We start from the raw sequence: 15,853 nt of genomic DNA on the forward strand, positions 1-15,853 counted from the left end.
TTTCAAAAGTAGGAAGTCAAGAGATACCTGGAGTAACAGGCAAATTTGGCCTTGAAGTACAAAATGAAGCAGAGCAAGGGCTAACAGAGTTTTTCCAAGAGAACATATTGGTCATAGCAAACACCCTCTTCCAACACCACAAGAGATGACTCTATACATGGACATCACCAGGTGGTCAATACTGAAATCAGATTGATTATATTTTTTGCAGCTGAAGATGGAGAAACTCTATACAGTCGGCAAAAACAAGACCTGGAGGTGACTATGGCTCATATTGTGAACTCCTTATTGCAAAATTCAGACTAAAATTGAACACCGCTAGACCATTCAGGTCAGAGAAGGCAATGGCACCCCACTCCAGTACTCTTGCCTGGAAAATCCCATGGATGGAGGGCTGCAGTCCATGGGTGAAGAGTCGGACACGACTGAGCGACTTCACTTTCACTTTTCACTTTCATGCATTGGAGCAGGAAATGGCAACCCACTCCAGTGTTCTTGCCTGGAGAATCCCAGGGACGGGGGCTCCTGGTGGGCTGCCGTCTATGGGGTCGCACAGAGTCGGACATGACTGAAGCGACTTAGCAGCAGCAGCAGCAGCCCATTCAGGTATGACCTAAGCAAAATCTCTTATGATTATACAGTGGAAGTGACAAATAGATTCAAGGGATTAGATGTGATAGAGTGCCAGAAGAACTATGGACAGAGGTTCATAAATTGTACAGGAGGAAGTGATAAAGACCATCTCCAAGAAAAAGAAATGCAAAAAGGCAAAATGCTTGTCTGAGGAGGCCTTACAAATAGCTGAGAAAAGAAGAGAAGCAAAAGGCGAAGGAGAAAAGGAAAGATATATCCATCTGAATGCAGAATTCCAAAGAATAGCAAGAGGAGATAAGAAAGCCTTCCTAAGTTGTCAATACAAAGAAATAGAGGAAAACAATAGAATGGGAAAGGCTAGAGATCTCTTCAAGAAAATTAGCGATAACAAGGGAACATTTCATGCAAAGATAGGCACAATAAAGGACAGAAGTGGTACGGACCTAACAGAAGCAGAAAATATTAAGAAAAGGTGGCAAAAATACACTGAAGAACTATACAAAAAAGATCTTAATGTCTCAGATAACCACAATGGTATGATCACTCACCTAGAGCAAGGCATCCTGGAGTGCAAAGTCAAGTGGGCCTTAGGAAGTATCACTACAAACAAAGTTAGTGGAGGTGATGAAATTCCAGCTGAGCAATTTCAAATCCTGAAAGATGATGCTGTTAAAGTGCTGCACTCAGTATGTCAGCAAATTTGGAAAATTCAGCAGTGGCCACAAGGCTGGAAAAGGTCAGTTTTCATTCCAGTACCCATATAAGATGATGCTAAGTTTGTCCAAACTACCGCAGATTGCACTCATCTCACACGCTAGCAAAGTAATGCTCAAAATTCTCCAAGCCAGGCTTAAACAGTACATAAACTGAGAACTTCCAGACATTCAACTTGGATTTAGAAAAGGCAGAGGAGCCAGAGATCAAATTGCCAACATCCATTGGATCATAGAAAAAAAAAAAAAAAAAAAAAAAACAAGAGAATTCCAGAAAAAATATCTATTTCTGCTCCATTGACTATGCTAAAGCCTTGGACCATGTGAATCACAGCAAACTGTGGAAAATTCTTCAAGAGATGGGAATACCAGACCACCTTACCTGAGAAACCTGTATGCAGGTCAAGAAGCAACAGTTAGAACCAGACATGGAACAACAGACTGGTTCCAAATTGGGAAAGGAGTAGGTCAAGGCTGTATATTGTTACCTTGATTATTTACCTTATATGCAGAGTACATCTTGTAAAATGCTGGACTGGATGAAGCACAAGCTGGAATCAAGATTTTATGGAGAAATATCAATAACCTCAGACATGTAGATGACACCACACTTATGGCAGAAAAAGAACAAAAGAGCCTCTTGATGAAAGTGAAAGAGGAGACTGAAAATGTTGGCTTAAAACTCAACATTCAGAAAACTAAGATTATGGCATCTGGTCCCATCACTTCATGGCAAATAGATGGGGAAACAGTGTAAAGAGTGACAGATATTATTTTCTCAGGCTCCAAAATCACTGCAGATGGTGACTGCAGTGATTAAAAAATTAAAAGACACTTGCTACTTGGAAGAAAAGCTATGACCAACCTAGACAGCATATTAAAAAGCAGAGACACTACTTTACAGACAAAGGTCCATATAGTCAAAGCTATGGTCTTTCCAATAGTCATGTATGTATGGATGTGAGAGCTGGACAATAAAGAAAGCTGAGCACCAGAGAATTGATGCTTAATTGATACACTTAAAATCTGTGTATTTTATTATATGCAAATGTTACCTCAGTTGTTTGTTTTTGGTTTTGTTTTTTTAAGATACCAATAGCAAATCCACCAAGGAACACTAAGATTTTTGTTAGCTTCCTTAAGGAAAAGTCCTATTATCCAGGCACTACCAACCTAGATAGCATATTAAAAAGCAGAGACATTACTTTGCCAACAAAGGTCCGTCTAATCAAGGCTATGGTTTTTCCAGTGGTCATGTATAGATGTGAGAGTTGGACTGTGAATAAAGCTGAGCACAGAAGACTTGATGCTTTTTGAACTGAGGTGTTGGAGAAGACTCTTGAGAGTCCCTTGGACTGCAAGGAGATCAAACCAGTTAATCCTAAGGAAATCAATTCTGAATATTGATTGGAAGGACTGATGCTGAAGCTGGAAACTCCAACAATTTGGCCGCTGGATGCAAAGAATTGACTCATTGGAAAAGACCCTGATGCTGGGACAGATTGAAGGTAGGAGGAAAAAGGGTCAATAGAGGAAGAGATCTTTGGATGGCATCACCGACTTGATGGACATGAGTTTGAGCAAGCTCTCTGAGGTGGTGATGGACAGGGAAGCCTGGCGTGCTGCAGACTATGGGGTCGCAAAGAGTTGGACATGACTGGGCAAGTTAACTGAACTGAATGGAAATTCACTAGGGGGAATTCCCTATTGGCTCAGTGACTAGGACATCATACTCCCAAGTGTAAAAGGGGCCCAGGACTAAGCCCTTGTCAGGAAACTAGATCCCACAAGCCACAACTAAGAGTTCATATGCAGTAACTAAAGATTGCACACGCTGCAACAAAAGACTCCACACATCACAAATAAAAGATCTCACATACACAACTAAAAAAAGGACACACATGCCACAAGGAAAATCGAAGAGCCAGTGTGCCACAACTAAGATCCAGTGCAGCCAACTAAATACAAACATACATATTTTCAAAAACAATGTTACTGAGTGCAAGCTCACTCTGCTCACTGCGCAAGAGGCCAATAAATCCAAGGGACAAGGTGTTGAGGGAAGGCATACGACTTTATTTGGACCAGCTAACAGAGAAGATGGTAGACTAATGTCTCAAAGTAACCATCTTGTTGGGGTTTGGAAGCCACGTTCTTTTTCAGGGCCAAGGAGAGAGGCTATAAGGAGGAATCAAAGTCAAAAGGCAGAATAGAGAAGGAGAGGCAGTGGGGAAGTAAAGTGAAAGGATCTTCAGTCTTGCAAAACATTTCTAGTCTTTGGAAGTTGAAGTGAAGTCGCTCAGTCATGTCCAACTCTTTGCGACCCCATGGACTCTAGCCTACCAGGCTTCTACATCCATGGGATTCTCCAGGCAAGAATACTGGGGTGGGTTACCATTTCCTTCTCCAAGGGATATTCCCAACCCAGGGATCGAACCCAGGTCTCCCACATTGTAGGCAGACGCTTTAACCTCTGAGCCACTAGGGAAGCCCCAAAAGCCTACAGCACCTGGTATTCCCAGGCGGTCTCCCATCCAAGTACTAACCAGACCCGACCTTGCTTAGCTTCCGAGATCAGACGAGATCGGGTGTGTTCACACTGGTATGGCCATAGACTTTGGGGTGTGTTAATGTATTCTATTCACAGGTGGGCAAGGTCAGATTATCTCTCTGTGAGCTGAACAAAGGCACTTTAGTTTAAGTTCAGGTAACAGGTCAGGGTCCTCTGAGGCAGGCAATTATGTATGATTATAATAACAAAGGTAATGAAAAGCAATAAAAACGGTTTCCAACATGGAGTCAGAGTTTGTTTCTTCTCTGCCAAAGAAACATATCAGAAAAAAAGGGTAAAAGGGAAGAAGAAAAAAAACCTCAATTTTTAAAAATGGGCAAAGGACTTGAATAGACATTTCTCCAAATATGTACAAATGGCCATAAGTACAAGAAAAGAGGTTGAACATCACTAACCATGAGCGAAATACCAATCAAAACCACAAAAAGAGATTGATTCAAGATTACAGAGTAGAAGGATGTGCACTCATCTCCTGTGAGGCCACCAAAATCACAACTAGCTGTTGAACAGTCATTGACAGGAGGGTGCTGGAACCTACCAGAAAAAAGATATTCCGTGTCCAAGGAAAAAAAGAAGCTTCAACAAGACTGTAGAAGGGCACAATCATGATACAATCAAATCACACACCCACTGGGAAGGTGGCCCACAAACTGGAGAAAAATAAACCAAAGAGGTTCTCTCACTGTTGTGAAGGTGCACATGTTTCTGTTGTGAAGGTTCAAGTAAGGCTTCCCAGCCTGGGGATCCAGCAAAGAAACTAGAAATTCCCAGAGAGTCTGACTTACCTTCAAGGCCAGTGAGATTTGATTGCATGACTTCCACAGGACTGGGGAAAACAGAGATTCCACTCTTGGAGAGTATAAACAAAACCTTGTCCACAACAGGACTCAGAGGAAAGAAGCAGTGATGCTTCAGGAGACTGAAAAATACCTCCCTGACAGTGTTAGAGGGTCTCCTGTGGAGGCATGGGTCAGCAGTGACTTGCAGGAGGACACTGGCAGCAGCACTCCTGGGAGGTAACCACTGGCATGAGCCAAACAACTAACAGGGAGGGAGTACAGCCCCACCCATCAGCAGATAATCAAATTAAAGTTTTACTGAGTAAAATTGGAGAATAACAGAATGGGAAACACTAGAGATCTCTTCAAGAAAATTAGAGATACCAAGGGAACATTTCATGCAAAGATGGGCTCGATAAAGGACAGAATGGTAGGGACCTAACAGAAGCAGAAGATGTTAAGAAGAGGTGGCGAGAATACACAGAAGAACTGTACAAAAAAGATCTTCACCACCAAGATAATCACGATGGTGTGATCACTGACCTAGAGCCAGACATCCTGGAATGTGAAGTCAAGTGGGCCTTAGAAAGCATCACTATGAACAAAGCCAGTGGAGGTGATGGAATTCCAGTGGAGCTATTTCAAATCTTGAAAGATGATGCTGTGAAAGTGCTGCACTCAATATGCCAGCAAATTTGGAAAACTCAGCAGTGGCCACAGGACTGGAAAAGGTCAGTTTTCATTCCAATCCCAAAGAAAGGCAATGCCAAAGAATGCTCAATCTACCACACAATTGCACTCATCTCACATGCTAGTAAAGTAATGCTTAAAATTCTCCAAGCCAGACTTCAGCAATACGTGAACCATGAACTTCCAGATGTTCAAGCTGGTGTTAGAAAAGGCAGAGGAACCAGAGATCAAATTCCCAACATCCACTGGATCATCAGAAAAGCAAGAGAGTTCCAGAAAAAAACATCTATTTCTGCTTTATTGACTGCCAAAGTCTTTGACTGTGTGCATCACAATATACTGTGGAAAACTCTGAAATAGATGGGAATACCAGACCACCTGACCTGCCTCTTGAGAAACCTATATGCAGGTCAGGAAGCAGCAGTTAGAACTGGACATGGAACAACAGACTGCTTCCAAATAGGAAAAGGAGTACCTCAAGGCTGTATATTGTCACCCTGCTTATTTAACTTATATGCAGAGTACATCATGAGAAATGCTGGGCTGGAAGAAGCACAAGCTGGAATCAAGATTGCCAGGAGAAATATCAATAACCTCAGATGCAGAGGACACCACCCTTATGGCAGAAAGTGAAGAGGAACTAAAAAGCCTCTGGATGAAAGTGAAAGAGGAGAGTGAAAAAGTTGGCTTAAAGCTCAACATTCAGAAAACGAAGATCATGGCATCTGGTCCCATCACTTCATGGCAAATAGATGGGGAAACAGTGGATACAGTGTCAGACTTTATTTTGGGGGCTCCAAAGTCACTGCAGATGGTGACTGCAGCCATGAAATGAAAAGATGCCTACTCCTTGGAAGGAAAGTTATGACCAACCTAGATAGCATATTCAAAAGCAGAGACATTACTTTGCCAACAAAAGTCCGTCTAGTCAAGGCTACGGTTTTTCCAGCAGTCATGTATGGATGTGAAAGTTGGACTGTGAAGAAAGCTGGGCGCCGAAGAATTGATGCTTTTGAAGTGTGGTGTTGGAGAAGACTCTTGAGAGTCCCTTGGACTGCAAGGAGATCCAACCAGTCCATTCTGAAGGAGATCAGTCCTGGGTGTTCTTTGGAAGGAATGATGCTAAAGCTGAAACTCCAGTACTTTGGCCACCTCATGCGAAGAGTTGACTCATTGGGAAAGACTCTGATTCTGGGAGGGATTGGAGGCAGGAGGAGAAGGGGACGACAGAGGATGAGATGGCTGGATGGCATCACTGACTCAATGGACATGAGTTTGAGTGAACTCCAGGAGTTGGTGATGGACAGGGAGACCTGGTGTGCCGCAATTCATGGGGTCCAAAGAGTCGGACACATCTGAGCAACTGAACTGAACTGAACTGAGGGCAATACCCAGTTTTCTCCACAGCCCGTCCCTCCCATCAGGAAGCTTACATAAGCCTCTTAGCTTCATCCACCAGAGGGCAGACAGAAGAAGCAAGAGCCATCTGTATGTCTTCTTTGGAGAAATGTCTATTTAATTCTTTGGCCCATTTTTTGATTGGGTCATTTATTTTTCTGGAGTTGAGCTGGAGGAGTTGCTTGTATATTCTCGAGATTAGTTGTTTGTCAGTTGCTTCATTTGCTATTATTTTCTCCCATTCTGAAGGCTGTCTTTTCACCTTGCTAATAGTTTCCTTTGATGTGCAGAAGCTTTTAAGGTTAATTAGGTCCCATTTGTTTATTTTTGCTTTTATTTCCAATATTCTGGGAGGTGGGTCATAGAGGATCCTGCTGTGATGTATGTCAGAGAGTGTTTTGCCTATGTTCTCCTCTAGGAGTTTTATAGTTTCTGGTCTTACGTTTAGATCTTTAATCCATTTTGAGTTTATTTTTGTGTATGGTGTTAGAAAGTGGTCTAGTTTCATTCTTTTACAAGTGGTTGACCAGATTTCCCAGCACCACTTGTTAAAGAGATTGTCTTTAATCCATTGTATATTCTTGCCTCCTTTGTCCAAGATAAGGTGTCCATATGTGCGTGGATTTATCTCTGGGCTTTCTATTTTGTTCCATTGATCTATATTTCTGTCTTTGTGCCAGTACCATACTGTCTTGATAACTGTGGCTTTGTAGTAGAGCCTGAAGTCAGGTAGGTTGATTTCTCCAGTTCCATTCTTCTTTCTCAAGATCGCTTTGGCTATTCAAGGTTTTTTGTATTTCCATACAAATTGTGAAATTATTTGTTCTAGCTCTGTGAAGAATACTGTTGGTAGCTTGATAGGGATTGCATTGAATCTATAAATTGCTTTGGGTAGTATACTCATTTTCACTATATTGATTCTTCCAATCCATGAACATGGTATATTTCTCCATCTATTAGTGTCCTCTTTGATTTCTTTCACCAGTGTTTTATAGTTTTCTATATATAGGTCTTTAGTTTCTTTAGTAGATATATTCCTAAGTATTTTATTCTTTCCGTTGCAATGGTGAATGGAATTGTTTCCTTAATTTCTCTTTCTGTTTTCTCATTATTAGTGTATAGGAATGCAAGGGATTTCTGGGTGTTGATTTTATATCCTGCAACTTTACTATAGTCATTGATTAGTTCTAACAAACACATGAAAAGATGCTCAACATCACTCATTATCAGAGAAATGCAAATCAAAACCACTATGAGGTACCATTTCACACCAGTCAGAATGGCTGTGATCCAAAAGTCTACAAGTAATAAATGCTGGAGAGGGTGTGGAGAAAAGGGAACCCTCTTACACTGTTGGTGGGAATGCAAACTAGTACAGCCACTATGGAGAACAGTGTGGAGATTCCTTAAAAAACTGGAAATAGAACCACCTTATGATCCAGCAACCCCACTGCTGGGCATACACACTGAGGAAACCAGAAGGGAAAGAGACACGTGTACCCCAATGTTCATCGCAGCACTGTTTATAATAGCCAGGACATGGAAGCAACCTAGATGCCCATCAGCAGATGAATGGATAAGAAAACTGTGGTACATATACACAACGGAGTATTACTCAGCCATTAAAAAGAATACATTTGAATCAGTTCTAATGAGGTGGATGAAACTGGAGCCTATTATACAGAGTGAAGTAAGCCAGAAAGAAAAACGCCAATACAGTATACTAATGCATATATATGGAATTTAGAAAGATGGTAACAATAACCCTGTGTACGAGACAGCAAAAGAGACACTGATGTATAGAACAGTCTTATGGACTCTGTGGGAGAGGGAGAGGGTGGGAAGATTTGGGAGAATGGCATTGAAACATGTAAAATACCATGTATGAAACGAGTCGCCAGTCCAGGTTCGATGCACGATACTGGATGCTTGGGGCTAGTGCACTGGGACGACCCAGAGGGATGGTATGGGGAGGGAGGAGGGAGGAGGGTTCAGGGTGGGGAACACATGTATACCTGTGGCGGATTCATTTTGATATTTGGCAAAACTAATACAATTATGTAAAGTTTAAAAATAAAATAAAATTTAAAAAAAATTTTTTAAATTAAAAAAAAAAGAAGAAGAAGCAAGAAAAACCAGAATCCCACAGACTTCAGAACAAAACCCACAATCATAGAAAGCTAATCAAAATAAAAAGGATTATGTCCCAGAGGGAGGAACAATGTAAAAATCCACCCCCCACAAAAAAAAAAAAAAAAAAAAAAAAACAGCTAAATAAAATGGAGCTAGGCGGCATTCCAGGAAAAGATCCAGAATAATGATAATGAAAATGATCCAGGATGTTGCAAAAATAATGGAGAAGGTGAAAGAAATGTTTGCCAATAACCTAGAAGAACTACAAAACAGAGATGAACAATACACCAGAAGGAATAAACAGCAGAATGACTGAGACAGAGCAAATAAATGAGTTGGAAGACAGAATGATGAAAATCACTGCCACAAAACAGAATTTTTTAAAAAAGAAAAGAAACGAAGACAGCCTAAGAGACCTCTAAGGCAACATTAAACACAGCAATATTCACATTATAGGGGTCCCAGAAGGAGAAAAGGGAGAGAAAGGACCCAAGAAAATATTTGAAGAGATAATAGCTGAAAACATCTGTAATATGGGAAAGAAATAGTCGACCAAGTCCAGGAAGCACAGAGAGTCTCAGACAGGATAAAACCATAGAGAAACACACCCAGACACATAGTAGTCAAAGTGATTAAAATTGAAGACAAAGATAAAATATTGAAAGCAACAAGGGGAAAACAACAAATAACATACAAGGGAACACCCATAAGGTTATCAACTTATTTCTCAACAGAAACTGTAGAAGTCAGAAGGGAATGGCATGATACATTTGAAGTAATGAAAAGGAAAAACCTATATCCGAGAATATTCTAACTAGCAAGACTCTTGTTCAAATCTGACAGAGAAATCAAAAGTTTTACAAACAAGCAAAAGTTAAGAGAATTCAGCATCACCAAACTAGTTTTGCAACAAATGCTAAAAGAACATCTCTAGGCAGGAAACACAGAGAAGGAAAGATCTACAAAAAATAAATCCAAAACAATTAAGAAAATGGTAATAGGATTACTGTTGTTGCTATTTAGTCACTAAGTCGTGTCTGATTATTTTGCAACCCTGTAGCCCACCAGGCTCCTCTCCCCAAGGGACTTCCCAGGCAAGAATACTGGAGTAGATTGCCATTTCCTTCTCCAGAGACTCTTCCTGACCCAGGGATTGAATCCACATCTCCTGCTTGTCAGGCAACTTTTTTTTTTTTTTTTTTACCAGGGAGCCACATGTGAAGCCCAATAGGATCATATATATCAATAATTACCTTAAATATAAATGGATTAAGTTCACCAACCAAAAGACATAAACTGGCTGGGTGGATAAAAAAGCATGATTTTATATATAAAATCTTATATATACACACACACACATACATACACTGTCTATAAGAGACTCACCTCAGACCTAGGGACACTTACAGATTGAAAGTAAGGGGATGGGGGAAAGTATTCCATACAAATAGAAATTAAAAGAAAGCTTGAGTAGTGATATTCATATCTGACAAAATAGATTTTAAAACTTAGACTGTTATGAGACAAGGACACTACATAATGATCAAGAGTTCAATTCAAGAAGAAGATATAGCAAATATATACACAACCAACATAGGAGTACCTCAATATGTAAGCAAATTCTAATAACCATAAAGGGAGAAGTCAAGAGTAACACAATAATAGTGGGGAACTTTAACACCCAACTTTCATCAATGGACAGATCATCCAGACAGAAAATTAATATGGAAACACAGGCCTTGAATTACACTTTAGATCAGTTTGACATAACTGAGGATTCCATCAAAAAGTAGCACACTATACATTCTCCAGGACCGACCACCTGCTGGGCCACAAGATGAGCGTTGGTAAATTTAAGAAAACTGAAATCATATCAAGCATCTTCTCCAATGACAACATTATTAGTTTAGAAATAAACCACAAGAAGAAAAACTATAAAAAATTAAAAAAAAAAAAAACATGTAGAGGCTGCACAACTAAACAACCAATGGATCACTGAAAAAGATAAAGAGGAAATCAAAAAATATCTAGAGAAAAATGAAAGCACAATGATCTGAAAACTCTGGGATGCAGCAAAGCAATTCTGAGTGAAGTTTGTAGCAATACTTAATCTTTCCTCAAGAAACAAAAAAAAGTCTCAAGTAAACGGCCTAACCTTACACCTAAATTGTTTTATGTGGTTTTTTGTTTACATCTAATTGTTTTAACAATTAGAGATAGAAAAACAAACAAAACCCAGAGTTAGTAAAAAGGAAAGAAATCATAAATATCAGAGCATAAATAAATGAAATAGGGACAAAGAAAACAGTTGCAAACATCAATGAAACTAAAAGCTGCATCTTTGAAATTTTAAACAAAATTGATAAATCTTAAGCCAGAATCATCAAGGGGAAAAAATGGAGAAGACTCAAATCAATAAAATTAGAAATCAAAAAGGAGAAGTTACTGACTACATGAAAATACCAAGGATCAATTCACTCACTCAGTCATGTCTGACTTTTTGCAACCCCATGGACTACAGCATGCCAGACTTCTCTGTCCATCACCAACTCCCAAAGCTTGCTCTAACTCAAGTCCATCAAGTCGGTGATGCCATCCAACCATCACATCCTCTCTCTCTCCCTTCTCCTCCTGTCTTCAATCTTTCCCAGCATCAGGGTCTTTTCCAATGAGTCAGTTCTTTGCATCAGGTGGCCAAAGTATTACAGTTTCAGCTTCAGCATCAGTCCTTCCAATGAATATTCAGGATTGACTTCCTTCAGGATTGACTGGTTTGATCTCCTTGCAGTCCAAGAAACTCTCAAGAGTCTTCTCCAACATCACAGTTTAAAAGCATCAATCCAAAACCAAGGATCATAAGAGACTACTATTAGCAACTGTATGACAATAAAATTTGGACAACCTGGAAGAAATGGACAAATTATTAGAAAAGTACAGTCTCCCTAGACTGAACCAAGATGAAATAAAGCATATGAACTGACAAATCACAAGCACTGAAATTTTAAATGTAATTAAAAACCTCCCAACAGACAAAATCCAGGACCAGATGGCTTCACAGGTGAATTTTATCAAACATTTAGAGAAGAGTTAATACCTATCCTTGTGAAATTGGAGGGGAAGGAAAACTTCCAAACTCATTTTACAAGGCCACAACCACCCTGATACCATAACCATACAAACATACCACAAACACACACACAGACACACACACACACACACACACACACACACACAAATTACAGTGATGAACAAAGATGCAAAAATCCTCAATAAAATACTAACAAACAGAATCCAACAGTATATTAAAAAGATCATGCACCATGATCAAGCGGGATTCATCCCTGTGAGAAAGTGAAAGTTGCTCAGTTGTGTCCGACTCTTTGTGGACCTTATGGATTATACAGTCCATGGAATTCTCCAGGCCAGAAAACTGGAGTGGGTAGCCTTTCCCTTCTCCAGGGGATCTTCCCAACCCAGGGATCAAACCCAGGTCTCCTGCATTGTGGGCAGATTCTTTACCAACTGAACCACAAGGAAAGCCCAGGGATGCAAGCATTTTTCAATATGTGCAAATCTATCAATGTGGTACACCATATCACCAAATTGAAGAATAAAAACCATATGATCATCTCAATAAATACAGAAAAAGCTTTTGACAAAATTCAGCACCCACTTATGGTAAAATCTCTCTAAAAAGTGGGCATAGAGTGTACATACCTCCGCATAATAAAGACCATATATGACAAACCTACAGCTAGCATCATACTCAATAGTGAAAAGCTGAAAGTATTTCCTCTAAGATCAGGAAAAAGACAAGAATGTCAACTCTCATCACTTTAATTCTATTTTTTCTATTATTTTCTGTGGACCAATCATGATACAATGGTATTAAGTGAATAATACTGATATAATCACAATAGTAAAAGATCTTTACCAGTTTTCACAATCAATAGCCAGACAAAATATAAAATATAATTACAATTGCAAACCATAATGGAAACATGCTTAACCTAACAATATAAAATAATTATGTACAATTTGGGGGTTAAGTGAAATGATGTGGTAAGTGGAAGGAAAATTATTATATACATGCAGATGTTTTCATCTGCCCAGCCAGTCTTTGTCGTGTGGTTTGTGAACTTAATTCATTTCCAGTTAAGATAATTATCAATACGTATGATCATATTAACATTTTCTAAATTGTTTTGGGTTTATTTTGTGTAGGTCTTTTCTTATGCTAGCATTTATGCCTAGAGGAGGCCCTTTAGAACTTGTTGTAAAGCTTGTTTGGTGGCGCTGAATTCTTTTTTTTTTTTTTTTTTTTTGAGTTTTAAATTCACATTTTATTTTTTATTTTTTTAAACTTTATTTTATTTTTATACTTTACATAATTGTATTAGTTTTGCCAAATATCAAAATCTCTTAACTTTTGCTTATTTGTAAAACTTTTGATTTCTCTGTCAAATTTGAACAAGAGTCTTGCTAGTTAGAATATTCTTGGTTATAGGTTCTTCCTTTTCATTACTTTAAATGTATCATGCCATTCCCTTCTGACTTCTACAGTTTCTGTTGAGAAATCAGGTGATAACCTTATGGATGTTCCCTTATATGTTACTTGTTGTTTTCCTCTTGTTGCTTTTAATATTTTATCTTTGTCTTTAATTTTCATTCATTTGATTACTCCGTGTCTTGGTGTGTTCCTCCTTGGGTTTATCCTGCCTGAGACACTCTATGCTTCCTGGACTTGGTTGACTATTTCCTTTCCCATATTAGGGAAGTTTTCGGCATTATTTCTTCAGTGTTTTCTCAGGTCATTTCTCTCTCTCTTCTTCTGGAACCCCTATCATGCGAATGTTAGTGCATTTAATGTTCCAGAGGTCTCTTAGGCTGTCTTTTTTTTTCCATTCATTTTTCTACATCCTGTTCTGCAGCAGTAATTTCCACCATTCTTCCCTCCAGGTCACTTATCCATTCTTCTGCATCACTTATTCTGCTAATTCATTCCTTCTAGTGTATTGTTCATCTTTGTCTGTTCTTTAGTTCTTCTAGGTCATTGGTAATTATTTCTTGCATCTTCTCAATGTTTGCCTCCATTCTTTTCCCAAAATCTTGGATCATCTTCACTATCATTATTCTGATTTCTATTTCTGGAAGGTTGCCTATCTCCATTTGGTTGGTTTTCTGGAGTTTTATGTTGTCCTTTCATCTGGGACAAAACTCTATGTTTTTTTCATCCTGGTTAACTTTCTGTGGTGTGATTTTGATTCTAGCCACTGTGGAATTGTGGTTCTTCTTTCTTCTACTGCTACCCTCTGATGGATGAGGCTAAGAGGCTTATATAAGCTTCCTGATGGGAGGCATTGGTGGTGGGGAAAACAGGGCATTGATGGGCAGAGCCAATCTCAGTAAAACTTAAATCTAAAAATCTGCTGATGGGTGGTGGTGCTCTCCCTTCCTGTTAGTTGTTTGGCCTATGGGGATGCAGCCCTGGGGTCTATGGAGACTCTATAATAGGGTTAACAGTGACCTCCAAGAGGACTTATGCCATGGGGTTCTTTCCAGGACAGCTGCTGCCAGTGCCCCCATCCCAGGGTGAGCCATTGTCACCCCCACTCCTCCACTGTAGACCCTCCAACACTAGCAGGTAAGTCCAGTTCAGTCTCCTGTGGGATCACTGCTCCTTTCTCTTTGGTCTAAGTGTGCACAAGATTTTGTATGTGCCATCCAAGAATGGAGTCTCTGTTTCCCCCAGTCCTGTGGAAGTCCTAAAATCAAATCCCACTGGCCTTCAAAGTCAGACTCCCTGGGGATTTCCAATTCCTTTGCCAGTTCCCCAGGCTGGGAAGCCTGATATGAGGCTCAGAACCTTCATAACAGTGGGATTCTTTGGGTATTATATGGTTCTCCAGGTTGTGAGTTGCCCACTCAGTGGGTATAGGATTTGATTTTATTGTGTTTGCACCCCTTCTACCACCTCGCTGCAGTTTCTTCTTTGTCTTTGGATGTGCAGTATCTTTTTTGCTGGGTTCCAGTATCCTTCTGTCAATGGCTGTTCAACAATTAGTTGCAATTTTGGTGTTCTCAGGAGGAGAGGAGCACAGGTTCTTCTACTCTGCCAACTTGAACCAGAGTCTCCCTCTGGGGTTTTATCTTGTCCCTTCATCTGGGGAACTAACACTCTGCTTCTTCATTCTGATTAACCTTCTGTGATGTGTTTTTCATTCTAGCCACTGCAGGATTGTAGTTCTTACTTCTTCTATCTGCTTTACCACTTTTATTCAACATAGTTTTGGAAGTCTTAGCTATAGCAATCAAAGAAGAAAAAGAAGTAAATGGAATCCAAATTGGAAGAGAAGAAGTTAAACTGTCACTGATGGCAGATGCCATGATACTATATGTAGAAAATCCTAAAGGTGGTACCAGAAAACTACTGGAGCTCATCAATGAACTTGATAATGTTGCTGGTTACAAAGTTAATACACAGAAACCTGTTGCATTTCTATACACTAACAAGGAAAGATCAGAAAGAGAAATTAAGAAACATTTCTATTTACTATCACATCAAAAAGAATAAAATACCTAGGAATAAACCTACCTAAGGACATAAAAAGCCTGTACTCCAAAATCTATAAGATAGTGATGAAAGAAATCAAAGTTATAAACAGATGGGAAGATATATCAAGCTTGTGGAGTGTAAGAATCAATACCATCAAACTACCCAAGGCAATCTGTAGACTCAGGGTAATTTCTATCAAACTACCAATGACATTTTTCAGAGAACTAGGAAAAGAATCTCAAAATTTGTATAGGGACACAAAAGGCCCCAAATAGCCAAATCAATCTTGAAAAAGAACAATAAGCTGGAGGAATCAGGCTCCCTGGCTTCAGACTATACTACAAAGCCACAGTCATCAAAATAGTATGGTACTGGCACAAAAATAGAACTATAGATCAATGTTACAGTATAGAAAGCC

The 15,853-nt window shown here is 39.5% G+C and overlaps 1 non-coding gene across 1 annotated transcript; it reads right to left on the reverse strand.

The window, feature by feature from the left end:
- Positions 1-3,804: 3,804 nt before the first annotated feature.
- LOC129642395 (5S ribosomal RNA) lies at positions 3,805-3,923 on the reverse strand. Its single transcript, XR_008709693.1, has one exon. It is a non-coding gene; the product is annotated as a 5S ribosomal RNA (ribosomal RNA).
- Positions 3,924-15,853: the final 11,930 nt, after the last annotated feature.

Source organism: Bubalus kerabau, chromosome 1, assembly GCF_029407905.1.
Source record: "Bubalus kerabau isolate K-KA32 ecotype Philippines breed swamp buffalo chromosome 1, PCC_UOA_SB_1v2, whole genome shotgun sequence".
NCBI classification, from domain to species: domain Eukaryota; kingdom Metazoa; phylum Chordata; class Mammalia; order Artiodactyla; family Bovidae; genus Bubalus; species Bubalus kerabau.